The 20,859-nt window shown below is 41.3% G+C and overlaps 1 protein-coding gene across 5 annotated transcripts in view; it reads left to right on the forward strand.

The window, feature by feature from the left end:
• The window catches only part of LOC119974035 (filamin-B), a 179,682-nt gene that overhangs the window by 53,434 nt on the left and 105,389 nt on the right, over positions 1-20,859 (forward strand). The gene's annotated exons all lie outside the window — the stretch shown is intronic.

The following is a 20,859-nucleotide window of genomic DNA, read 5'->3' on the forward strand; positions in this document are numbered from 1 at the left end:
GATATGCTGTTGAACTTTAGTAATTTCACCATTTGCTGCCATTCCTTTTGGAACTTGCTTTTATCTGCTGTTAAACAACACGAGCCAAGCTTCTGGTTAAATATTAGCTGGAGGGTGTGATCTGGAAAACTAGCCTTCTGGCAGTGAAACTGAAAACCTGAGTAACTCAAGTTGTTTGCTTTTGAATTAATTGGCAATGATTGACCCATGGCATTAGACAAGGACGTATGTATGACATTTTGGTGGGTGCTGAGAAATCTTTATGTAGAATTTTGATTGCAAGAGTATACATACACTCCAATGAGTTGCAGTTTGTTTAAAATATAATTGCAAATTGGTTAGACAAAGGGTGTTTCATCAAATTGGATGTAGGAACAACTGGTCCACTTGCTCAAATCCAACTATGTGACCAAGTTCAACCATGTAATGAATTGCTGCCGAGTTACCAAGCTTGATTTCCCATTACAGAAAATAGACTTGGTTTGGAATTTAATTTAGACATGTTACCTTGATCAACTGACCACTTTCAACTCCATCGAAGGATTAACTTGGTTATAAGTAACTGATTTAATGTGTGTTTCAGTTCTTAAGTGAAGTACAGTTTGTAAGTGTCATGATGAGTAACGCAATGTGTTGTAGAAATGGCAACACTGTCACCATTCCCTGGACTACATCACATAAAGACTAATTTGAAACATGATTCCACCCGATCTGAGACTTCATTAATAGTTGCAGTTCTCTTGTGGATTCACACCTGATGTCCCAGGTGGCAATCATGCCTGATGTCCCAGGTGTAGCTGTCTGAGTGAGGCACCTGCAAAAGCCACTTTTGTATTGTGCCAGTTACCTTACTTTGAATCTTCCAAATTTTATGTTGAGCAAGCCCAGACAATTGCTTAAAATAGGATCCCCCGTGTCCAAGGCATTAGTGGCTGATGTGTTTTACCACCCATCCATCTTGCTATTTGGATGTGGTGATTTTCATAGGTTATGGGAGGCCTCTGCTTTCCATGATCTATATCTAGGGGCTTTTCACAGTAACTTCATTGAAGTCCACTTGTGAGAATAGGTTTATATTGGGATTTTGCTTTTAGGAAAGGGACACATGACTTTGTTTTTTAATCACTGTTTCTGAAGTTGCCAATAAGATTACCAGCCCCTGGTAAATCCAGCATTTAATGTCCCTTATCGTCTTGCAGTTGAAAGCTACAATAACTGAACCTTGATCGTGTTTGGATACTGGATCAGACCCAACATTTGTTAGATGAGAACCCCAGACTTTTTTTAAAAATTTGTAAAACTGAGGAAAGGATACTTCATCCCAGGAGTGGTGACTGACTCTTGCCCAATAGGTATCTTTTATGTTAAAACAAACTTTAATTTATACATCGAATAAACACTTTAAAAATCACTATCCATACCTGCTAACTCCAGTTCAAAGCAATCCAATGCAGTTGAAATGCCACTTATAAATAAAGTTAACAATCTGATGTACTTAGGTGGGTAGATACATTTGGAGTGTGAGTGATCCCTTTCAGGAGCAGCACCAGTACACTTCTTCTGCTCAACCTAGCAGCATGCAGCAAAACTGCTGTTCAACTTAAAATCCTATATCAAACTACAGGCAGACCTGGCTCCTTCCTGAGATGCCTCATGCCCTGCTTAGCTAGGACTAATACAAACCCATATAAATATCTACTCTTCAGAAAAACTCCAGCAATCATAACATCCCATTAGCCCTCTATATGTAATCCAGTAAATGCTCCAAATTAATTATGACCTCACTGCTTACAACTCCTTGATTATAGTGTTAGCAGATATACAGTCTGGCTACCTTAACTTTGGTTGTTTAATAATACTACAAATATATACTGTAACCCAGGCTTTTAAAAACCTTGCTTCAACAGATGTAAAATACAATATATTTATCAATTTCTTGCATTCATCACGGTGGAAAGGGGATACAAGTCCGAGTCAAGATATTGAGTCTGCCAAGGTGAACTTTTGGTGCTTTCAGAAATACCTGCATCCTGCTCAAATGATGTGCTGAATGGCACTTGTGGAGGATGGAGACCAATACTATGCATATGACTTTGCAGCTGGAATAAATATCCTAGATGGCATCTGCAGCTTCCATTTTGCTATGGGGGACTAACCTATTCGAAAACCATGCAGAGGTTTTCTCCTGAACCATGAGCAGCTCTGCATTACTCCATGGGCCTCAAATAACATTAGCTCAGAGAACCGCCATTACAGCCACTGATTGGTAGATACTGCAGCTTTTGGGCTCCAGGATTTCCCTTGCCCAATTCCTAATTCTTTCCAAATTAAAGGGCAATTTAGCATGGCCAATCCACCTGCCCTGCACATCTTTGGGTTGTGCGGGTGCAACCCATGCAGACATGGGAAGAATGTACAAACTCCACATGGCCAGGATTGAACCCATATCCTCAGTGTCATGATGCAGCAGTTCTAGCCACTGTGCCACTGTACTGCCCTGCCAGATGTCTATTATAATATGAGCTTCCTTTGATGTTTGTAGTCTTGAGGGTACTTGACATTCAGGAACCTGCATTTTAAAAAAAGCTATCTGAAATTAAAGAATAAAGCTCTGCTGTTAAATTCCCCAGGAATCTTATTCCTGTAGAATTATATAAACAGTTGTATTTTAATGTGCCCCCTCCTTGCAAAGATGCCTTCATTACCTGCAATAAAATTGTCTTTGTGTCCTGTCTGGATTATTCCTTGTTATGGTTACTGGAGACTAATTGGCAACTAGTTTGGATCATTTCTTTTTCAGTCACTATTCAATGGCCTAGTTGCAGAATTCAGTAATGATTTGATCAAAAGTTATGACAGATGAGATTTTACAATTAAAACCTGTCTTTACTAAAAGTGCTCCAGCTTGGGTGTTTTGGGACTGAAATTATAATGGACTCAATTTAACCAATGAATTAACTTTATGGATATGAGACAAGTTCTCTGTTATGTACATGTTTGTGGGTATTGCCAAATTGTGTGTGTGACTGGGGGGGGGCAGGTTGTTGGCGGGTAGGACCTCGGATGTACTCGGTGAGTCCACTGGTGGTGGCTGTGCTGAAGATCTGAAGGCACTTTCGGCAGCATTTTTAGGAGAGCTGGATCAGGAGGTGATGCTGATTAGGGGAAATCATGGGTTTGAACCAGGGTGGATGGATGTGAGGTTCCAGGGTGGGAAGAAAGGGGTATCAAGAAAATTAAGGATCAGGTTCTGGGAGGGCAATCTGGAGGAGCTGGGTGAGAAGTTTGGACCAGCGCAGGGTCAAATTCCAGATATGTGCAGGACCTTGTGAGGAAAACCTTTCTGATTACACCGGCCTCCTTGTTGCTGGAGGCGGTGTGGTCAGCGGAAGTGTTGGGAGAGGGGTGTTGTCTCAGTGATTTATGGGAGGAATTTTGAGGAGGATGGGGTGGGTTCAGGCAAAGAATAGTTGGGGGCAGCACTGGAGGAGGGATTGTGGTGTTAGGTGCTGTGAAGGTAAATGTCTCGGCTTAGTGTGCGAGGCTGGGCTGATACAGTTGAAGGTAGTATACGTGGTGTATCATACAAATTCTAGGATGAGCCAGCTGTAAGGGGTGGGGGAGGGTGTCTGAGAGATGTGGGAGGTGCCCTGCGACCATGTGGTATGTTTTTTTGTCCTGCCCGAAGCTGGAAAGGTTTTTGAGGATGGTGCCATTTCGGAGTTTCTACATATGGGTGTCGAGCCTGGAAGTCATATTCGGGGTGACAGACAGGCCGGAGCTGCAGGTGGGTGCAGGGCAGGTGTGTTGGCCTTGCCTCGCTGGTTGCTCACAGATAGGTCTTGTTGGGGTGGAGGTCAGCTTCTCCACCCTGTGCCATGGAGTGGCAGGAGGGCCTCTTGGAGTTTTTGACCCTGGAAAGAGTGAAATTCTCTCTGGTGGTGGGGGGAGGGAGAACACAAGTGATGGGTTCTACAATTGTTGGGGCTTGTTTATTTTGCTTTTTGGGGGGCTGGAGTTGGCAGGGGGCCTTGGTGGGTTAGGGAGTTTGAGGGATTTTTGCAAATTGTAAAAATGTTGAAAATTTGTGGAATTATGGGATACACCGAGCAGGAAACAAAGGGTAATGGTCAATTGCTGCCCTTGCAATTGGAAAGTGGTGATCCACAGGTGGATAGTTTAGAGGATAGCTATAATTTCAATTATATAGATGGATTGTCAGATGGATTTTAACTCTACCACTGGGAGGCCATGCATTTAGGGAGATCGCAGTTATCGGGCGTATACAATAAATGGGAATATGCTTGGAGGGGTAGATGAAGTGAGAGATCTCGGTATACATGTACACATGTCCCTAAAGGCAACAATTCAAGTAGACAAGGTTAAGAAAGCATATGGAATGCTCTCCTTCATTGGCAGAGGTATAGAATATAAAAATAAGGATATAATGTTTGAATTGTATCGAACACTAGTGAGGCCACAACTGGAATATCATATGCAGTTCTGTTTGTCACATTACAGGGAGGATGTTATTGCTCTGGAGAGAGTGCAGAGGAGGTTTACAAGAATGTTGCCAAGACTACAAAAGTGTAGTTATGAGAGATTGAATAGGTGGGATTATTTGCCTTGGAACAAAGAAGGCTGAGATAATTTTTAAAATATATAAATTTAAAAGTCTCCAATTCCTTTTTCCCAATTTATTGTGGCCAATCCACCTGCACATCTTTGGGTTGTGGGGGGAGGGGAGACCCACACAGACACTGGAGAATGTGAAAACTCCACATGGACAGTCACTGTCCCAGGGCTGGGATCGAGTCCAGGTCCTTGGTGCTGTGAGGCAGCAGTGCTAATGACTGTACCACATCTGATGAGGGATGACTTAATTGAGGTGTACAAAATTTTGAGGGGAAGAGAGGGTATACAGGATAAAATTGTTTCCCCTGTTGGAGAATTCTACAACCGGGGGACGCAGTCTGCCATTTATCTTGAATGCTCTCCACTACAGGGTTATGAATCAGTTGCAGGAAGATGGGATTAGATGGGCTGGCATGGACAAATTGAGCTGAATTACCACTTCCTGGGCATAACCTTTTCTATGATTCTATAATTTTTTTTCCATTGGTGGTCTGCATTCCAAAATCCAGCCCAGGTTTTGCAAATGACACAAAGCTTCTGCTCTACTTATAATAGCAAATCCTGTCCAGGATTTCACACCAACCCCTTTACGATTTCTTTGACTTGACTGCTGTGCAGACTTCTCATAATTGCTTGAACTGTTCAAGCAATTACATATTGTGGTATTAAAATTACATATGTTTCATCTACTTCTGTTGAATCCAGTAACTGCAATTGTCTCTAACTCTGAACACCTTGTTACTCTTCTCTTGGTCTCTTTCTTAACTTCATGTGTATTGAGTGTTCTTCTGTTCCAGTTCCTGGTTATCTGGACTGTAACATGTGATTTAGGAAGCCTGCACCTCTGCTGACCCTGTCCAATCTGTCTTCTGGCAGCGGTGACAGTGGCTAGCACTGCTGCCTCGCCTGGGGGCTCTGGGCCACTGTCCATGTAGCATTTACACATTCTGGGTGTCTCCTCCAACCCAAAGATGCGCAGTGTAGGTGGATTTGCCATGCTAAATTGCCCCTCAAATGGGGAGGGGGGGAAAGTCTGTCTTCTGGCAGATTGAGATGTTCACCCTCTGAAATCCTCTCAAATTACCTAAGCTTTTTACGTTACAAGAATTTCCAGTTTCAAAGCAACAGCTGCATGCTTGTGCCTTTTTATTTATTTTTCACACCCTAGCCCCCTCTACATACAATAGAAACCAAATTGTTGTAACTTTAATTTATTCAAGGCTTTTTACATAACCACAAATCACATCAAGCTGAGCAAACCACCAGAAATCCCCCAACCTCCTCTGATACCTAGATCCTGCCTTCCCAATTTCTACCACCACCCCCCCTAACCCCTCAAGCCTCCTTGAAGAAATCAATGAACAGTTTTCACCTCTGGGTGAACCCCTCTACCAACCCCACAAAGCAAATTTGACCTTCTCCAACCGCAGAAACTCTGCCAGGTCACACGCCCATTTCCACCAACACAACAAAATCTGCCTCCAGGCAATCAGTGAGGCAAAGGCCAATACATCCGCCTCTCTCTTTCCTCTCTTTCCCCCCCCCCCCCCCCCCCCCCCAATCTTGCCCACTGAGAACATATTCACCCTCTATCCATGTCCTGGCCTGCACCTCTCTTCCCAGTTTCCCCCCCTTTTTTGCACTTGATCTCCTCTACTGGAGCGCCCTCCCTCTCCATCAATTCCTTGTAAATAAACAACACCTTCCCCTTCCTGATATTGCCTTCTGACAAATTTTCCTGCAACACTGTAGGTAGCAGCCCTGGTAAGGACAGCATCCCTCTCCTCAAAATCTCTCTCCTGCAGACACCTACATTTAACCACACTTTGTGACCTGATGTTATTTTAATAGTGACAAAAGACTTTGAGATCACTTCACTGAAGTGTGAACTGATGTTCCTTTAGTTATCTCCTTTAGGAATAACCTAGATAGTTCGACAAGTTTCCAGTTTACTTATGTTTTAGTCTTTTCTTTATTTGTGGCCATGGGATGAGGAAGAGAATTTTCATTCTTGGTGCAAAAAAAGCAGCAGAAATTAAAGCTGTTGACCATACTGAGTGATCCAAATATTAAGATTCCTTAGTGGTGGCACTGAAATCTCTGAGGTGTGACTTGTGGTGAATATCTGTAAATTATTTCTTGGCTTCTTTTCAGCTTTTGAGGGGGAAAGGGAGCCCAGTCTGTAAATGTACTAGTTGCTGTAAGCAGCCATTTGCCTCCAGCTAATTTAGTTGCCGAATACATAACAGTTTCAATATATCTGCCACTTAACATTCTACAGAAATGTTTGCTTCTGCTTGCTCCAGTTTGTGATTGATTGATTGGGGGAAATGTTGAAGGGTTCTCCTAATTGAAGTTGGACCTTCCTGGAAAACATTTTTACTTTTAAGCAGGGGGGTTAAATATTTGCAAAGCATCTAAACTGCTGCTTGGGTGACTTTTAATGGAATAATAAAACCATGGAAAACAACCTGATTAATGTAAATATTGTATGCTTTTCGTGTTGAAAAGTCTTATCCTGTGATGACAGGAGCTCTTAAGTGAAAGTAGATGATGGCTATTGCAGCAACTTTCAGTTTAAACATAATCAATAAAGGTGGAGTACATTTCCTTATTTATGTATCTGTTTCGAATTATAATTCGCGTTAATTAGCACCCTCTTTGTGTGACTCATTCTTGGTGGAGACACTTGCGCTCAAGGATTTCCCAAGCTACCTGCCTGTGGGTTGGCTCTGCCCTATCTGGCAGCTAATGGATATTTTGGTAAGTGCATCCTTTTGGGAGGTGCTAGGACACAAATCCATATCAGAGAACAGAGCATTGTCCTAGTTTCCTGTTAAGTTTGTACCCCTTTGTTTGTATTATCAATTTTGAGCAGGCAGTTTTTAAAAAAAAAACTGAATCTGGGACCATGGCTGGTGGGACATTGGTGACGATGACGCTTTGGTAAGACATTAAGATCATTATTATCCTTGGATGGATTGGTATCTTGGGACAAGCCTTGAACCTTGCTGGTTTGCATAGCTTAATAATGTGCATCTCCAAGTTCATACCATCTATTGACTTTTTTTTAGAAGGCAAATTGGCTCCTGCTGCCACTAGTAAACCTAGCTTCATAATCTAATTATTATAAATTACAGATACCAAAATAATTATATTCATGCTTAATAAGCTTTAAGTCATGTCCAATGGGCTAGTGTTTTTCAAACTTCTGGGACCCACTTTTGCCAACTGGCTGACCTTCTGGACCCAAGCCCCGTTTTCTTGCCTTTAATGCAAAAGGGGAGCCCGTTGGTTCCTCACAATTTCATTCCAATTAGGCACACAGAAGGAGGGAGCAATATGCATATCGGGTGCAGACCTCAGCCAGTTTATTTTGAGAATGGAAAATCCAACCTATCATGTAGGCTGTTGTGAAGTGCAACAGCAACAAAATACTTGTTTTACTGAGCATTAGATACTCCCAGGAGATGCTGCTCCAGCATGCTGACAGTCTCATAGGTTTTTGATGTGCTGTATTGTGCTGTCACAGGTCATGTACAGCAGCGTACAAGTCAGCTGTAAGTTAATAACTGACTCTAACCTCAAAAGGAATTTTTCACCCACTACTTTTAAAATCTCATTGCCAACACTTCACGTAACACACATGGATTTGCAGCCATAATTGACAAAACTACCTCAAGAAATAATCTTTGTACTCCTTTGATCCCTATTGTAGGCTGTTTATCAAAGGTCCTGAGCTCTACAGAGGTAGCACTGCTCTGAAGTGCACTGTTTAAGATCCTGGCCAGCTGGTATGCTGCCTATTTGTCACTGGCCATCTCATTTTCAGTCATCTCGCTTAGAAAATGGTAGAAGCTCTCCTCTGATTTGGTGGCAAAAGCACGTACGTGAGAGGGTGCTTGGCATCAAATGTGCAGGGCACATGACCTGCTCACTGCAGCTGCATATGGCCTAGAAAACTGCACAGTCTAATTTTCTTCTCATTTCAAAAAGGACATTCACAATAAAAATGCCGGTAGCAGCCGTTGGGCGCTTCTCCCATTATCAGGAACACTGGCTGATTGCTCCACCGCCTGCCCCGACCCATACTTTGAAAAGCCCTGCAATAGATTGTGAGGATTAAACAAAGCACGCAACAAATACAATATTAAACATAGCTATGTCAGAGTATCCTAGTCATTGGAAATAACAATTTGGTGCAGTGCATGTGATCATACCAGCTTTTCTAAGTAAATTCATCTTGAAAATTGTCAAATCTTTCTAATAAGCATTTAAATTACTATAGGTTACAGTAGTATAAGGGAATGACTGGCAAGATGTCCACTCCTGTTTCACATCCATTGTTAATACATTCTGAAGGCATATACTACAAACCTCAAACTACTTGATTTTATGTTCCTACAGTATTTTCTGCTTCTGAGCAGGCTAATCCATTTTCTCTATGGCTTTTCTGATGCAAATAGTGAAAAAACAACAACCAAAAGCATTTTAAACATGTTAAATAAACAAAAGGGGGGGGGGGCAGCAGGTGGCAGTTCTCACAGTTTGGGTTAAGTTCTGTGGTTTCTAATGTAAAATCGCATATGAGAAAATAGTAAATATTTTACTTTTTTGTTGATCACCTGTTTATATATTGACATGTCTGTGGAGTGCATCTCCGTTATCATGTTTCTCAACTCCCTAGTGTATCGATTCTACTAAAAATGGGGGTAGTTTGTTTGCCTTTTTTTTCAACTGCAGTCTTTGAACTTTGGCTTTAATAGTGCCTTAAAATTAATTAAATTGGGTAAGCCAGTTTTTCGACTTGCTTGTCGAGCTTTGGTCAAATTGCATGAAACACTTTCTCATGGGCATGGAATAAATACAATATATTCCATTGCCTACACCACAGTTGCACTATATTGTACATGCTCTCTCTTGCCATATCACTAGACCTGTTGCCTTGAATTATGCACCTACTTTGGCAAATGTTGAAACTGCAATACAGTAGTAGTTTTGTTCCCTTCAGCAATTTGTGTATATATTTTTAATGGTTGCAGAAGTGAATGGTACTGAAACTACTTGGGCATGGGTTAATGGTGATACTTGCCTCCTGTTACTACTTCCAATATTCACTTTTTGAGGCTCATTTGTATCATTGCTTTGAATTTGTGTAGTTTATTGTGATCGACAAATTAGGACCCTAAAAGAAGATTAAATTATAAATTGGATGCATAAGGAGTATAATTATCTTTCGCTAAGATTTTGATGAGCTATATTTCACTGAATACTACATCAGTGATGGTTAATGTTGGTAGTGTGTACCAATTTAAAATTGCCTCTGGAATTGGAAGGTAATGGTTTCTTGCAGTTCAAAAATCCTGAATACGTTTGTACCAGTTACACATTCATGGCCTCCTATAAGGATGGTACTTCTAAAAAGTATTATACTAAGGCAAAACTATTTCTTACTGAAGTTACTCACCAGAATTGGTCATAGCTTCAGTAAATCCTTTTTCACATTCCATCAGACTAGCCTTCAGAATAAATGAACAGATGCATGCCCAACAAGCCTCAAACTATGATCCGTGGTTGCACTTGTCAGAATTTGAACTTGCCACCTGATGGTTTCTAGATTATTTACATTAAATAATGTGATATTCAATTTATTCAGTTAAAATCATTTGAAAAGTTTTAATGAAAAACTATGTATGTATTGCATAACAGCACCTCAAATAACTTCCCTTGAAATTGGTTGGTCTTGGGAGTAAAACAGAATAGAGCTGTTGTCTGCAGCTCACTGGCTCATTCCCATCTTTCTGCTGGTTGTGATTTGTGATCTGGACCTGTCAGAACTATTAATCTTTCATGATGAAATAAACAACCACTTCTGTTAAAAGCTTGTTGTTTTTTTTGGTTAGCAAATAAATGGTGAAGCAAGTCCTCGAATAATTTTGTTACTGATATTCCACTGAAGACCACATTCAAGGTCACTGAATTTTAGAACAATGGTCTATGATGTCAACATGAATTTCCTAGTTCGGTTTCACTTTTATATCACTACACTTTGCTGATTTTATTATTTCCTCCTTTTTTGAGATTGGCGCCTTCCTCATCCATCTTACTTTTTTGTTCTTTGTGGCTACTGTCACTTTCTATAGAAAGGATATTGTGGCAATAATGCTGATAAATGAAGCCAATGGGTGGACGGCTTAAAATTGATACAAAAGGACAATCATGAAACTTGGGGAGGACATTAGACAAATCACACAGTACTCTTATCTCTCCTAGTTACAAAATGGTGACCTTTGAGACTTGATTGAGCTGAACACCATGTGGGTGGTGCTTGCAATAGAACTTCATATCTGCAAAGCTTGTGGGTCCAGTTGATGTACCACGAAGACTTGTTTTGACATTCTTCCGCTTTTAGTGAAGGTCGCTTCTGATTTAGAATTGAAGATAATTTTTCACTTTTCTAAACTTCAGAACATTAAGAACTTGAACATTAATTTGTAGTGATTGGTAGTTTTCACTTTTTTTTGAAGGGACTAATCTTGATGACTTAGATTTGTTCAATGCAGTAATACTGTACATGTTGAGTCAATATCCAGTCTAGCTGCACCAGATCAGATGATGCTATTCAAAATAGCCCAGAGTTATTCCAATCACTGGCGTGTCCTTACTCAACCATAACAAACGGGTAGTTGTATCTCACAGCAAATAACATTTTGGCTGGTGTTGGGACATGGGGCAAGAACCCCAAACAACCTTTTTAAAAATTTGTTAAACCTGACAATGATACTTCACCCCAGGGAGTCTGACCAATAAGTTTATTTGTTAAAACAAACTTTAATTTAAACACTGAAGATTAACATCAAAGAAATAGCTTTACAATTATCTATTAAACACTAAAATTTACCTGCTGTTAACTTGGCAACCCCGATACGCTTCAAATGCTACCTAAGTTAACAAACAGATTACTTAGTTGTGAAGAAACCCATTTCAGGAGCAGATTCAGTACACTTCCATTCAACCTAGCAGCATGTGGCGCAACTGCTGTTCAACTTAAAAATCCTTGTGTCTTGTCCGACTCCAATCCAAGGCAAACTGCAGACAGACCTGGCTCCTCCATTAATTGCACCTGTATCCCACAAAGATGACACCTGACCTGCTTAATACAACCCTTAATATAAATTATCTGCAGGAGATTTCCAGCAATCATAATATCCCATTAACCTTTTTGATCTCTCCTTTTTACAACTCCTTCGATACAGCTTTAGCAAGCACACCATCTGGATACCTTAACCCAAGTTCTTTAATATTACTGCAATAAATATATTCCTTAACCCAGGCTTCTAAAACCTTGCCGCAACAGATATAAATACAATATGTATACCTATTTCTTGCATCTCACTGATTTTTATAACTATGATCCAGATCCACTTCACTGTTGCAGTGTCTTGATGTCTCAAGAGAATGATAACTAGAGACTGTAATTTGTTGCTGAAAACTTGTCTTGATGCCGCAGATGGATAAATGGAACAAACAACCATTTCTATTTGTAATTTGTGGATCTCCAATTTGTATGAAATTTAATTGTTGAGTTCCGCACTGAGGTCCCGGGTCATGGCCTGTTTAGAGTTTGCACATTCTTCCTGTGTCTGCATGGGTTTCACCCCACAACCCCAAAGATGTGCAGGTTTGGTGGATTGGCCACAGTAAACAAAGTGCCATCTCCATATAGAGTAACTGTTTTACTGAGCACTGCTGCAGTTTCATTTCCATTTAGATAGACCAGCAGCATTCATTGTACCCAAGGGTACATGAAATGGTTCAAGTCAATTTGTGTTAACGTTTTAAAGTTCTGTTAATATTTGAAATGAACTGTGGACAGCAACTAGAATTTGTCTGAAATGTGACATGAGCTTTCTAGAAACAAAGGTTTACAGCATTACAGGTAGACACCCATGGTTTTGTGAAGCTTTGGGGGGGGGGGGGGGGCAGATTCTCTGGCCTCACCACCATGTATTTCTAGGTGGGAAGTGGCCTGCCATTCGGTGCTGGCAGGATCTTCTGGTCCTGCTGCTGACAATGCCCCCCCCCCCCCCCCCCCCCCCCCCCCCACTGGCAGACGTGCACCATCGGTGGGACCGGATGATCTTCCAGCGCAAAGCCCATAAGTGAGAATTAAAAAGAACTTGCTGCAAAAGCTTCCAAATTTTTGCAAATAACTATTTTAAGCTCTGTCTCAGACTTCATTGGGGTTGAGATTCTCCCAACATCTGCACCCTTGCATCTCTTTTTAAGCATTGTCTAATCTTTTCTTCTTTTTTGACTACCCATCCTTCTGATGCAGCCATTGACCTTATCGACACAATGCTTCAGTGGTTGGAGCAGGGCTTGAAACCCAAGACCTTCTGCCTCAGATCCGAATGCTGACCACTGGCCCATCCCTTCATCTTTGAACAATGATCATAAATATTGCACAAGACGTGCACCTTGAATTGGAAGGGCAATTAACCAATAAGATTCTGTCTGCATTTCCACCTGGGCCTCCAGATTGTAACCAATTGCATTATATTTAAGAATAATTTGGTGAATGGCTACATTAGAAAAGGGGCTGAATGAGAAGTGTAGACCAATCACTTTCAATATTTTGAAATGAAAGGTGAATCAAAGCTAGCTTTATCTAAACGATTAGCTAACAATCCTTCTAAAACATCTGACTTCAGGAATACGTCCTCACAAATTTCACGCCCCCCCCCCCCGGGACCAATAATTAAAAAGTATGTTTTGTACCAATCAAACATCTTTAGCCCCTTTTGTGGATTTGAGGGCCATGAGGGTTTTGGAGAATGTGGGGGTGGGGTTTGGTTAACTTTCAGACTCTGTTTTGGGGGGCTAAAAGTGCCTGCTTTCCTGGAGGAGAAGCACCTTTTTTGACTGTTCAGCACGCCCTCTCCACTGGGTCCATTAAACTATCCAGAGAGCATTGCATAATTCTCTGATACTCATTGCCTAGGCAGAAATATTACAATGTCCGCAACATCGAAGTGGTTCTGGTTCTGGCTGCTGTCAGCTAATTTACATCTCAAATTAGTCCTGATGCAACATTAATTTTTAGTTTTATTTTCCCCTCTTGATCATAATCTGAATCGTATTGCAACTCTATGGATGTGTTTTTTTTTAAAGCTCTGGAGCAGAGTAATCAAGATTTTTTATCCTTGTGGGCTGGGTTGGATTATCAGGCAGAAACTCCGATGGAGGAGTGAAAATTGAAGCCAGACCCCTATCCTGTAGTTTTTATTTTGCGTGAACACCCCCTCCCAGAGTTCCCAATTTTTAAGTGTGCCTTTTAATGGTGAGATCTGTGAGCCTGCACACCTGACCAGGCTGACTCCATTGCCGCATTAAACATATCCTTGTCCTCCAAGTTGTGGTTCAAGGTGCCATGAACCATAGTCTGCATGAATGAACTTGTTCTGAAAGGCAAGTTCAAAGGTCATTTGGTGCTTGATGCCAATTCATCCACTATACTTTGCATTTGAACCCGATAGTAACAGCAAGATGTTGAAAAATTTAAAATATTTCCCATACGTTTTCCACATTCCATTTATCAACAGCTGAAATTGCAAGCACTTAATCTTATGTCAATTTCACGTTTATTTACAGTGAAACATCTGTCAATCAAACACCCGGGGCTGGACTCCGACAAGAGGGTCTGAACGATTGACACTTTTATTGGCCTATAATGGTTTTGAAAGCGGAAACTTTTTTACAGTATGAATGGGCATATGCCATATCTTGGAGGGGGGGGGGGGGGGCAGGGCAGGGCAGGGCAAGAGGAGAGCCTCTGAACTTCCACCATCCATGATAAATCTCCTCTTCCCTGGCATTTTCCCCTGAATTTGGTAGGCTACCAACTCCTACCTCTATCTTGTTTTCTTTTCTCATGTTGATGCTTGCTTTGCATATTGTGTATGCGTAAGGAAGAGTGTCTGTAAAACCAGCCACTTCTCTTGGGTGCACAGACATTGCAACTAGGCAAAAAAAAAAATACATTTTTTTTTCTTATTACTGAACACTTTTGTTTTGTACTGTTTTGAGATGGACTGGTGAATGATGAGTGGTGCAGTGAAGCTTGATGGGTTGAATAATAGGTGTGGATCAATGACCTGCAATACTTCATGCAATAAAAGCAGGCTTGAATTTTTATGTTAAAATAAACACAATCTAAATGCATCTGAGATTGTTTCAGCCCATCACGCTTCACAGGATTAGGGAAGAATTTTCAGAGGGAAAGGATTATTTCAGTCATTGCTTGGGGGTGGGGGGGGTGGGGGGGGTGGGGGGGGGGGGGGGGGGGGGGGGCGATGGGGCGATGGAAGCAGTTAGTTGTCTAACTACCTTCTATCGGTATAAATTTGAATTTTGTAAATTACTGCATAACATGTTGGAATTGCTTTGGAATAGTTTGCTCCATTTAGTTTTCATAAAAGCTCCTTGAATACCAACCAGCCTGGTGTTACTGCCTTGATGCACTTGCATGTATGTTGAGATTTAATATTCAAACCTGCCTGGTTGGCTGAACCTCCAATACCTAGAAGGACAAATGCAGCAGATGCATGGGAACACTGCCACGTCTTGGACTTGGAGCTAATATCGCTTCATGGTCACTGGGTTCCAGAGGACTGGAAAGTGGCTAATGTAACACTCTCTCTTGTTTAAGAAGGGAGGGAAGCAGAAGACAGGAAATTATAGGCCGGTTAGCCTGACTTTGGTTATTGGGCCTATTATTAAGGATGAGATTGCGGAGTACTGATTGTCAACACTGATTTGTCAAGGGGTGGTCATACTTGATTCTTTTGAGGAGGTAATGGAGAACCAGTGGACATGATCTATTTGGATTTCCAGAAGGCCTTTGACAAGGTGCCATACAAGAGTTCATGATGTTGGGGGCAAGATACTGGAATGCGTAGAGGATTGGCTGACTAGAAGAAGGGTTAGAATACAAGAGCACGGATGTAGTGTTGAGGCTATGTAAGGCTCTGGTCAGACCCCATGGAATATTGAGCATTTTGGTCCCCATGTCTAAGGAAGAGGGTCCAGAGGAGGCTCACCAGAATGGTCCTGAGAATGAAGGACTTATTATATGGATTGATTGAGGACTCTGGGGTGGAGTTTAGAAGGATGAGGGGGATCTCAAGAATACTGAGGCCCAGATTTGAGTGAGAAGTGAAGAGATGTTTTCACCAGTAGGAGAAACTAGAACCCAAAGGCACAGCCTCCGACTGAAAGGACGGTCCCTAAACCGAGATGAGGAAGAATTTCTTCAACCAGAGGGTGGTGAATCTGGAATTCATTGCCACAAAAGGCTATGGAGGCCAAGTCACTGAGTGTCTTTAAGATCGAGAGGTTCTTGCTAAGGGGAATCGGGGGTTATGGGATGAGAAAAATATCAGCCATGATTGAATAGCCTAATTCTGCTCCTAGGTCTAAAATCCTGGATTTCCCTCCCAAACAACATCACATGGACTTCAGGGGTTCAAGGAGGCAGCTCACCGCCATCTTTTCAAGGGCAACTGGGGATGGTCCAAGAAAACACTGGCCCAATGAGCAACGCCTATATCCTGAAAATTAATAAATTAAAATAGTCAGTTATCACATTATCTTTTCTGGGCCACATTACAACTGGAAAACACCAGCATGGGTTACATTTTAAAACATGTAACTAAAAGAGAATTGGCCATCAATCTGCAGAGATAGGTAATTCTTTGGAATGTTAACACATGCCCCACCTAACTTGACAGATTTGGAATAGTTTTAAATTAACACGGTCGTTTGGGTGGGATATTTGAGCACAAAAATGTAGTTTGAGTCAAAGTGGCACCGAGTAATTACCCTAATGACTTGATTTAATATCTTGTGTGTTCTCCACCCACCCAATGGCAACTACAAGTACAATTATTTCTTCTGAATTCTCACTTGGCAATGAATGGTTGTAAAGCCTTGCCTCAACCATGTAATTCTAGCTTCTGTCTTTTTCAGATTAATCCTTATACCAGACCCTGAATACTTTCAAACTAAGATTAGTAGAATATGGGTTACATTTTACCTGAGTAGAAACCTAGCTCTCACCAACCCTTCAAGATCTTGCATTATGTTGTTGATCAATCAAATGGTATATAGTGAAGGATTACTTCTCTAACCAGACTGGCACCAACATTAAGCTATGACATCAGTTGTTTGTTTTAATTAGCCAACCAGTTCCATCTTCTTGGTATAAATTAATACTGTACTTTCTGGATAGCTGTTTACAACTTTTTTTTTGTTGGTGGAAATAGTGATTTCAAAAGTCACTTGGGCATTAAAATGCCCTGAACCTGAAAGGAATACAGGTGGTTTAATATTGGGTTTAATAAATGGTGAGCCTGATTTGTTTGGAAGTACTTTAGTTAATAGCCCCCTCCTTTTCCTCAAACTACATGATGCCCCTCGGTAACATCATCCAGGCATGGGATCATCTTCCACTTGATTCCCAGATTCTGCACTCAACTCGTACTGTTTCTCAGTTTGTTTAATATACTGTCATTATATATACTGTCTCCCTCCTGTTGAAACAGACTATTTGTAACCGTAGCATGTTAATTAGAACCTTAATTGAGCCTTGTGTGTCATTTTCACCATTGTAGATTGCCATCTTCCACCTCTTCTTGGCACCTGCCTCAACCCATCTGCCATTAAAACTCTGATCTGTGGGGTGGAGCTAGGGTTTGGATGGCATGGGGAAAATGCAACATAATGCAAGAAGACATTATAAACTCTCAGACTGGGCAGTAAAAGTGTCAGTGAACTTTAATATTTAATTGAGGTGAGACTGGGATGGAGCAAATTGATCTGGATACAGATGAAGAAATCATTAAAAGCTGCATTGCAAATTGGTAAAGCTATTAATAATGCTGACTAACCAATAGAATTCAATTTATTTGTTTATAGAATTCTAAAGCACTATTAATTGTGTAGCCTGACCAGATGTCTTTTGCATTGTGAAGACCATAACTAAACAGTGGCAAAAAGGAAATGGATGGAATGACTATGAACTGAGATCAATTGAACAGTTTGGGATTTTTAAATTATTTCCTTAATCAAGAAATTAAATGTCCTTTCTGAAGTGGATAGAATGTAGAATACTTTACCATTAGGAAATTATTTCAGACTCTTTATGGGCCGACTGGCTTCCTTCTGCACTGTAGTGATTCGATGATTGAGGTCTATAGCTTGGATGCTTTCAAAAGGAAATTGAAGACTGGAACGAAAAGGGGATAGAGGATATACTGAAAGGCTGAGATATGGGGTGCAATTCAACCAAAAATGTCCTATGGGTGAGTTTGGTGTTCCTGCCAGCTTTTTGGATGCAACCTCTATTCTTTGGGCCTTGGGTGTTTCTCCCAGGTCTAGCCCCCACTGCTAATTTTCTTTCCAGCAGTGTGGAGCAAAACGTGACAACGACACTGAGTTGTTCCTCCCCCTTCATGCACAGAAGTGTGGCACTTCCAATGAGGCTCACGGTGCCAGGCTGGCAATGCCAGGGTGCTGCCCTGATCTGTCGCCAATCTGGGGCTCAAATGGCCTCAGACCCCTGGAGTGGCCAGCCCATCTGGTTTTTACCTGTGGAGAGTAGTATTAATTGGCACCAATGAGGCCTCGCCAGTGACTCCCAGGCACCGGCTGAATGTGGCCTCCAAATGGGCCATGCATAAATAAATTGGCCTATTGGATCATTTTACATTATTTTTTAAATTTAGTGTACCCAATCATTTTTCCAATTAAGGGGCAATTTAGTGTGGCCAATCCACCTAGCTTGCAAATTTTTGGGTTGTGGGAGCAAAACCCACGCAAACACTGGGAGAATGTGCAAACTCCACACTTGACAGTGACCCAGAGCCGGGATTGAACCTGGGACATCGGTGCCGTGAGGCCGCAGTGCTAACCCACTGCACCACCGTGCTGCCCTATTGGATCATTTTCAATATCAGCTGGATCTGCCCAGTGAGGGTGTGATTGATTTGAACATCTTTGCACATCCTTCAAAGCAAGACCAAGTTTCACCACTTTGACAAACTGCTTATCCAAATTCAGGCTTCCTGTGGCTGCATATCCATTTCTTTTTTTCTGATTCAAACTGTGAAGCAGCATTTTTGGATGTTTATCAATGTTTAAAGGAGTTGTACCTATGGAAGGGTTCAGCTCTTCTTGCAGCAAGCATGGATGGAGGACAAATTGCAAGCAGTTGGGTTGCGTGTCTGTTCTTGCTGACCTGAACTTTATTTCCCACTAGCAGGAAAAGTGATTTCACTAGCATGGAATGCATTTAGCTAGGTACAAAGAGCTTCACTCACAGCTGCTTTTGTTGAATGGTTGGCAGTAGTGTGACACACCAAGATCCAGCCCTGGCAACCTGCATAGCAACTTCCACCATTTTAAGTGCCCCCCCCCAATCCCATGCAGCAACCCTGTTTGTGTGTGTTTATACCATTTTGGGTGCGTTTGCTGTATTCCAAAATGAAACTTGTTTGTAAAACACTTGCCTGGATGTACCGCTCATTCCTTGGTGGCAAAATGTGGGTTTTATTGTTACTGTCAATATTCTGATGTGACACCATAGTGTATTCGGTAGGCAATTAACCTCTTCACTTGTTGAGCTGCTGAACTGTTCCACTTACTCGTAAAGGCTCTCTTAAACATTAAAGATGCTCATTCCAAGTTCCGCTTGAGACAAAATAAATACTGCAAGACCTGGTGTGCAGATGACCTTGTTGCATCATTGCTGTCCAAAAAAAAACACAATCTGCTGCTGAAAATCTTTACGCTTGTAGAGGTGTGGCTGGCAAGGTTTTTTGCCAGTATTTCCCATTTCAGGAAGTAACTTGTCCTTCAGCTCCACAAACGCTGAATGCTCTGATAAGGAGGGAAAGCTTACACCAGTTGATGCTGTTGAGAATTTTCTGTTGAGTATAATAAATAACCTACGTACAATAATCTTTTCTCTCTCTCCCTTGATAGAACAAAGCTCCCTTTAAATGAATGATTTACTGGGCGAGTTTATTTTGGGAAACGGAGCTACCTGTCTTGCTTAAAGAAAGTTTGTATAAAGAGGATTACTGTAGTTGGCTTAATTTAGACACACTCTGCTCCCTACTCTGAAACAACTTTTTTTTCCTACCAAGTAGCCCAGGGATCCACAATGACGTATATGCTAACTGAGTAAAACATTGATATTATTTCAGACTTGATGACTTTAGAGCAAAATCAAATTGTTTTGTTTTTTTTGTCCTGTTTTCTGTGTCCTGTTTTCTGCTACATGAAGTTTTACTTTGACTTGGCACGGAGTTGGAGACAAATGGATACTTTAGCTGCTCTTGAGCTTCCATGCTGCAGTATTTACCCACCAGCCTTTCCTGGTTGGTAACTAATGACCTGTTTTGTGTTTAAAGTGAGTCCGGAAACAATTGCTGTCACTGCTTGCATGTCAGGAGCCAGCTTGATATTACACTCTCTCTATCTTAACTGTCTTCAGGATTTTGGGGAGGAAAATAACCGCCCCTCCTAATCCAGGTAATTGTGGAGTTATACAAATGCTACAGACCAACTGATTTCTTGTTCCATTTTTCTGAGAACTTGACTTCGGTCACTTTCAGCTGTGTGGGTATTCCTTCACATTCTCTTTTAATGTATTGACACTTTGGTACTATTTGCTTCCATGGTTCTCTGCATAGCAATTGGCACCTGCATCGATAGTTTATTGTCTCGCATCTGTGAATTGGGAATTTGTCCTGTGCTGACATTTGCCATCTTGGCAATATAGCTTATATTATTGTGATGTGTTTTTACAACCTGCAACTACATGCACCTGACCTAATAAAGACCACATGTTATGCCCAGTTGAGACCATTTTTAAGTTTTGGTACTTGCGACAACATTTAATGTGTTTTGCTTTTAAAGTTTGAGTATTGCACAACACCACCGACTTGAGGGCAACACCTTGGATTGTCAAATCAAGCAGTTTTGAGCTAGACTTTAGTGGAATAACTGACGCTCACCATTATTTCTAGCTAAATAATCTTGCAGCTTCTACCCCTGTCTTGTCTCAATTTCTGCAACCAGTATAAAAGCGTAGCTGTTTTTTTTTTTAGCCCTCGTTCTTTGAGCATTGGAAGGATAAATGTACTGAAAGACTTGGGT

The sequence above is a fragment of the Scyliorhinus canicula genome, chromosome 11, assembly GCF_902713615.1.
Source record: "Scyliorhinus canicula chromosome 11, sScyCan1.1, whole genome shotgun sequence".
Taxonomy (NCBI): domain Eukaryota; kingdom Metazoa; phylum Chordata; class Chondrichthyes; order Carcharhiniformes; family Scyliorhinidae; genus Scyliorhinus; species Scyliorhinus canicula.